We start from the raw sequence: 7,006 nt of genomic DNA on the forward strand, positions 1-7,006 counted from the left end.
AGTGCAAAAGCACATGTCGAAAAAACACTTTATCGCGTTCCATTTTTCACAAAGCAAAAGAAATTGTTGTTTAGGAAAATAATTGTGTATGCTGACTGAATGTTATCGAGAAATGTCGAAATTAATCACAAACTACCTGTTTCGTTAGTAATGACTACTAGAACTGTTTGCATTGCCATCTAACATTTGCGGGCGGAAACTAAGTTAAGGTCCTAATATATACGTATATGTTGCAATTGGAATCGTAATTTTACTTTTGACCTGAACTTTCTCATATCTATATATTTTGAAGGTGTATATTTAATACACATGGAAACTAAAGTTCTATTTGGTGCCCCTAAATGGCAGAGAACGCCAAAAATGCCATTGGAAATTCTAAAGAGTATCTCTCGGGGAAGCTAGTGAGTTAAATAGAATCAAAAGAAATTGATACAAATTTCAGAATATCAAAGTAGATGTTAAATGGAATATTGAAGTCGAAAGTATTGAGATCAAAATTTCGATTTGATAATACACATGTACACTGAAATCCTACTTAGTGCCTCTAAAAATTATATAATTTCCTTGTTTATTTTATTTGACGTGCGCACAATGTACACTTATTTGACAAATAAGACAAATAAGACAAGTTATTTATACCAACCTAATAATTACATATATTAATATATAAAAAATTAGTTTATAAGATTGGTCGGAACAAAAGGTCGACGATGTCGACGAAAACTTGACGCAAAACCACAATAGGTTGAGCATTGTGCTGGGAGTTCATCAGCTCTCCTCGTTTTAGAAGACGACGTTTTAGATGTCTCCACCCCCGATGAGCGGTCGGAAATCACCGTGGTTTCACCCTCGTTCACCGAGACCGCATCGCCGTTAATGTAAATCGCTTCGCTGCATCTCGCGCGATATCACGCGTTCGCGTCCTCGGATAATCTCTTCCTCCATTCCAAATTATCGCGTCGATGCTCCCGAGAGCCATCGCGCCACGTCACGCAACGGCATGTAAATACGCTCATACCTGATGAGAAGGAGAGAGAGAGAGAGAAATAAGGAGAGGGAGTGGGAGGGGGAGAGAGAGAGAAGGAGATTCCCTCTCGTTCGCCGGGAGTACAAAAGCCGCCAGTGCCCCGGAGAACAAACGGAGCTGGCGAATAAATTGGTCGAGGCATCCAGGCTGACCGGTAGCGCCCGACAGCTTCTCACTTCGGGGCCTCGTCCATTTTCGACGGTCTGACGAGCCGAGGCGAAAGCCTGTCGGCCATTAATAATTGTTCGTAATAATGGGGCGGCGGGGGAGAGGGTAGAACCGCAGCGCGGCGCGCGGGGTGGGCAAGAGCGAATAGAGAAAAACGACCACGACAGACAGGTAACGAGCCTGACCAATTCGTGTTGCGTTGTTGCTGTTGCTGCTGCTGCTGCCGCTGCCGCCGTCGCTGCTGCTGCTGTTGCTGCTGTTGTCGGACGCAAGTGGGAGGTGGTGGTAGCGGTGTCGATCTTACGCGGAGGCCACCCCCGCTGCGTTCCTAATAAACCCACTTGCTAGCGAGATAATGGCTCTACAGTGACTCCACAGTTCTGACGAAGGAGAGAGACGGGACGAGGCGAGATGCGGTGAGAAAGAGGCAGAGAGGAACAGGCGGTCGTGGTGATGGTGGCGGTGGTGGTGGTGGTGATGGTGGTGGAGGAGGAGGAGGAGGAGGAGGTGGAGGGTGGTGGTGGTGGCGAAATGGAGAACACCTTCGACATCGAGACGTTGGCTGCTACCATATCAAGCGGTAAAAAGGAAGGTATCGATGGCGAGCCGAGCATTAGCAATCGGCTCGCAGTATGCTTTGTAGCGATTGCTCCTTCCAAGAAGCCGTTGTTGCTGCGAGACGGATCGCTCGCTTACGAGGCGTTATACTCCCTGACACGTCCGTTTTATTTCGCGTGTGGAAGCGAGAGGACCGCCAGTCGCGCGGAATGGGATGTTAAGTGTCACGCCGGTGTACTTACATGTGAATCGATACAACGACGCAACGATGCGGGCGATAAACGTTAGTTCTGGCTGCTATAGCCGTCACTATTTCTCGCTTCTCAACGCGCATGTATAAATATGTCGTTAGCTCTTTATCTACGTAATATAAGAATTTTGAGTCCTAATACTTCTTTCTTAATTCATTGTTTATCTGATATAGGCGAAAGTCATGTTTGCGGTCGGCGGGTGAACAAGAGAGAAACGAGAAGCGGAGTTCTATCTTTATTCAAACGCAAAAAAAATATCGAATATGTTCTTTTCTTAATGCTATCATGTTCACTACTGTTTTGTGAAGTTATGTTGTCCACTCCACGTCAAGTTATATCATGTCGTGGAAACATTATTGTTGACATTATCGCGCGAGGTCATGCACCGATGTTCTTCAATCAATAATTAAAAATCTATAGGATCATTTACAAAATGGTAGAGAACTTTTTCATCCAGTTAGACCTAATGTGTAAGCACACAATACGAGACGTAGACGTCGCTATCACAATTTATCTGACCTCATCACAACTCATCATGCGTGATCGTTCATCAATCTTCTGTAGTTAATAACCCAAAATGTTATGAGGTTGTTTATAAAATGATCGATATCTTTTATTTTTATTTTCATTTAAAAAAATTTTTTATTTACTTTAACTTAATCTACTCGTACACGAGAATTTTATACGTTCATTGTCAAACACTCTGTATACCTGTATTTATGGTCTATAGTCTATAGTTCATTAGATATTTAGTTACATATAGTATGGATTTTCAGTAAAATTTTCTTCAAAAAGGGCGTTCCTTAAAAAAAAAAAAAACGCAACCCTAATAAGACCTCGATTATAAGAATACTGTCCCAAGAGACGTAAACTCGATGCGTCTCCAGATACGTTTAACAAAACAAAAAATTATATACATGAAATTCTACTCCTATGTCGAGAGTTATCTTATTTCTGCGAGAGCGACATTTGTACAGTTCGATACGTATCGATTTCTCGTCAGAATCGCGTCATTACTCGTCTAAATGATGATCACTTTCGCGTCTCTCGCTACCGTGTCTGTACAATTAGTGCGCTTTTTGTGCAACGGATAGAAATGTAAATTAGTCGCCAACAAATAGGCGGCTATCGCGAAGCGTTGCGTCTCCTACGGAGAGTCGTTAGATCCTACTCGGATGACTCAGCGCCTTTATAAATCGACTCACACGTAGCTCTCGCTTCTTAATAGCCAATTACTTTGTGCCCTCGTATAATTAGGTCTTTTTCCGATCCTTGATTCTCGAAACCTTTAATCTTCCTTCCATCTCGGCTGATCCTTCGCGCCTTCGCGGCCCGCCCGCTAAACGAATTTGACGATAATTTGAAATTGTTGGAACGTGAGCGGTGAGCATGACGGAGGACTGCGTTAGAGCCAATTAAAAGGATTACTTTTGCAGCAAGTTCCATTTCAGTAGTTCCCTCAAAATCCCTAATTTGCCGAGTAACTCATACCGGTCGTAAAACGCTCAATTATTGACATCCCCCTTAATCACTGACACTCTAGAAAAACCTGGTTTTTCTTACGATCAGCACTGCAGTTAAACATCTTACCTGTATTCTACGATTCCGAAAAAGAAGTTCACAACTCAAATTGTGAGCAACCGCCGCTGATTGTAAGCAAAACCAAGTTTTTCTTCAAAATCTCTAATTTGCCGAATAATACTGGTCGATGCATCGTAAAACATTCAATTATTGATATCCTCCTCAATCATTGACACTCTAGAAAAACTTGGTTTTTCTTATGATCAGCGCTGTAATTAAACATCTTATCTTCATTCTACGATTCCAAAAAGGAAGTTTACAACTCAAATTGTGAACAACCGCAATTGCAAGATCACTGATCGCAAGTAAAACCAAGTTTTTTCTAGAGTGCAAGTGAGTCTAAGGAAGATGCCAATAACTGTGTAAAGTTTTACCCTACTTCCACTTTAAAGCGGCAAATGTGTCAGAGAAGCTCGAAAATTCAAGTCACGAGCATGATTGCGGTAATCCCTGATGGCAATCAGTCAATTCGCGCGATGTGTGCGATAGATCAGACAGTCATGTGGCGTCCCATGTGAGGGATCGTTTCGCTTTGCATCCCCCGTGCTGAGAATAATGCATAAGAACCGATATTTAAATCTGCTCGAGCCGAGGCGACAATAGCGGTGACATTTCTGAACAATATCGTCGCATGGCAAAATAACCAACAATGAAAGTAGCTCCGCGATCATTACGATTATTTAATCGACACTTTGTGTCGAAGAAAGAAAAAGTTCGGAAACATTGACTTTTCGCGCTAAGCTCGCGAGTAAAGTTTGACAAAATTCGAAAAAACTTGATCCAGAATACATTATCTACATGAAAAGAAAAACTTGGTTGAATTAATCAGAATTCAAGATACATCAACTAGACTGTTTAGTGAGATATGAACGAACTATATTTTTGGTTGAGAAAATCAGACAAATTTGATTAATCAACTTTAATCAAACTAAAATTGTACAACTTTAATCAAACTAAACAAAATTGTATTCACATTTCTTACTAAAAATTTTATTACTTTTTTTAGCTGAAAGTTGTCTTTCATAGTATAGTTTCAAGATGTATAATGTATAATCATTTTACTTGCGAAATTTAATTGATTTGTTGTTATATTGAATTTAGAGAACTTTTCTTTTTATCCTGATATGAATTCGAACCCAGAATTCGTGATTATAATAATTTTGTTTAGTTCAACCAATAGTCGCTGAGCAAACATGTTACGTTCATTCATGCTTTTTAGTCACAGATACTTGGATGTTACAACTAGATCAGCAATAACCAAATTCTGATCGCTGTTAGACCTAAATGTTTTGATTTAGCTACTAGAATATTTCATTATAATAACTAAAAATTCCGCTTAATTCAATTAAATATTGTTTAATCAATAACCGTTAATCACGTTAATTGAAGTTGTTTCTTCCGTGTGCATTAATTTCTTTTTTATGATTTTCGTTTTCAATGAAGAGAGTCGGAATGACGACTGAAATATTTACTTTTCGTTTTCAGATACGTTCAATGCCCTATTTTTTATCTCTTTTATGGATTTAATGAGCTTCACAATCAACATCTTGTATCAGTTTCTTATTGGTATTTTCAATCTACATTTGATTGTCTTGATAATCTACATCTGAGAGTCTTGGTAATTTATCAGTATTTTTTCGATTTAAGAAATTGGCTTGAAAAAATCGCCGAGAGGAGGCAACTTCTGAGTGACACAGGTATAAAAGAGAGAAAAAGAGGATGATTTTGTCACGGCGTAAACGAACGATGATGCGCACGGTCAGCCTAGCTCCTCGTCCGGCTTCTCGGAACACGGGAGCCAGCTCTTGTTTCGAAAAGCGTAGCGCACGGTGGAAGCGGTGGACGACGCGGCTGCTCAAGGCTGCATTCACGTTTGAATTCTCGTAGGGGGTAATTTGATGTGACGGGGACCGAGTGATCTTGCGTGGACGATAGTAGTACGATTTGTCAATCGGCCAGCAGGTAGAAAGGCTCCCTCGTTCTCCCTCCCTCTCTCTCTCTCTCTCTCTCTCTCTCTCTCTCTCTCTCGTCCTTTTTCTCTCGCACCCTTTTTCTCTCCCGCGCTCACCACGTAGCCACGAATCCTGCCAGGCTGACGATGGTATCGGTTGCCATTAGGCAACCGGACGCTCTCTATCAGAGACGCAGAACTTATTGGGAAAATTTATAGCGGAAGCTCGTGACGAACTCCTCTCTCGCGTCGCACTCCGGGAACCTTTTGTAGGGCCGCCTCTTGGCTTACGAACCGCCTTCCCGATTAGGTAATTATTTGTACTTTATGCTCGCCCCTTGACAGGACTCGGGACTTTCTCCGCCACGATCGTTGGATCGTTACACGGGTTTACGCTCGTTGACTAATACAATATGGATGCATAATTTATACCGATCAGTGAGATCGAAATAACGACGTGTTAAAAAATGAACTCATTTGCAAGCTAAGGTGTCTGTTCATTCTGTTCATTTTCACGCAAGCAGATTACAAAACTTATGCATGGTAAAAACAGTATGGTTGGTCTACATATAAATCTGATTGTGCCAACCAGATTATAATAGTAAAATACGGAATAACTAATAACGATATGGTGACGATATTTGGTTGCTCCAACCAGAGTGTGTCCGTAGTAAATGTCACCCAACCGATTTTCGGTTGCCACAACCAGATCACGTGCAATTACATTGATGTAGTTAATGTATCAAAATAACTGAGTTATATTAACCATATATATTATCATGACATAAAGATAACTAGAGTGATGCGACTATGTTACTCACAACTAAATATTTCTGGTTATGTAATATCTTATATCCTTTTCTCCGAGTGTGTTTTTTATCTATTTAATTACATTTGACATCGATCTAAGTAAAGGAAAAATTCATTAATATAGACAAATTTTTCAAATGTTTTAATGATGCAAATGGATTAACACTACTAACCATTCGGGTAGTTCTACTCGTTTAAAGATGAATTGTTGGTCAGTCTAGTTTCTCGACAGTTCCAAATAGACATGATCATCTTTTTTCTTGGATTTTACGGTATTAAGACTCGATATTAAGACATTACAATTACAAAAGTTAACCTTTATAGGAATGCTGACGTATGTCTAGTATATTTTGAATGAGTTTCAGAACACATTTGTCTTATCTAATGGGAAAGTTCTCCCAGTAGAAAAAACTCTACTGAGATTCCCATTGAACACAATGCGTTCCAAAACTCATAAAAAATAATGGACAAGTTATTTGATCAACTTGATTAGTCTATTTGACACTTCGAATCATTTTTAAACTTGTAAGTACTTACAGATATTCTTTAGTAATAAGCCTAAATGCTATCTACTTGAAACAGAACACTCTGTAAATGTAAAAACGATAAGTCAGGATACAAAGTAACAAGCGAAACGAATCAGCGAAGAACGAGGTTAAC

The 7,006-nt window shown here is 40.1% G+C and overlaps 1 long non-coding RNA gene across 1 annotated transcript in view; it reads left to right on the forward strand.

Annotated features, from left to right (window-relative positions):
• LOC116847235 overlaps positions 1–5,484 on the forward strand; it is a 21,945-nt gene extending 16,461 nt beyond the window's left edge. The window contains exons 2-3 of the long non-coding RNA XR_004378713.1: positions 5,071–5,151; positions 5,233–5,484. This is a non-coding gene — a long non-coding RNA (uncharacterized LOC116847235). The remainder of the gene's footprint in view (positions 1–5,070; positions 5,152–5,232) is intronic.
• The last annotated feature ends 1,522 nt before the right edge of the window (positions 5,485–7,006 follow it).

This window comes from Odontomachus brunneus, unplaced genomic scaffold (assembly GCF_010583005.1).
Source record: "Odontomachus brunneus isolate Ranch 3 - 2012 unplaced genomic scaffold, Obru_v1 Obru_scaffold_075, whole genome shotgun sequence".
Classification (NCBI taxonomy): Eukaryota; Metazoa; Arthropoda; class Insecta; order Hymenoptera; family Formicidae; genus Odontomachus; species Odontomachus brunneus.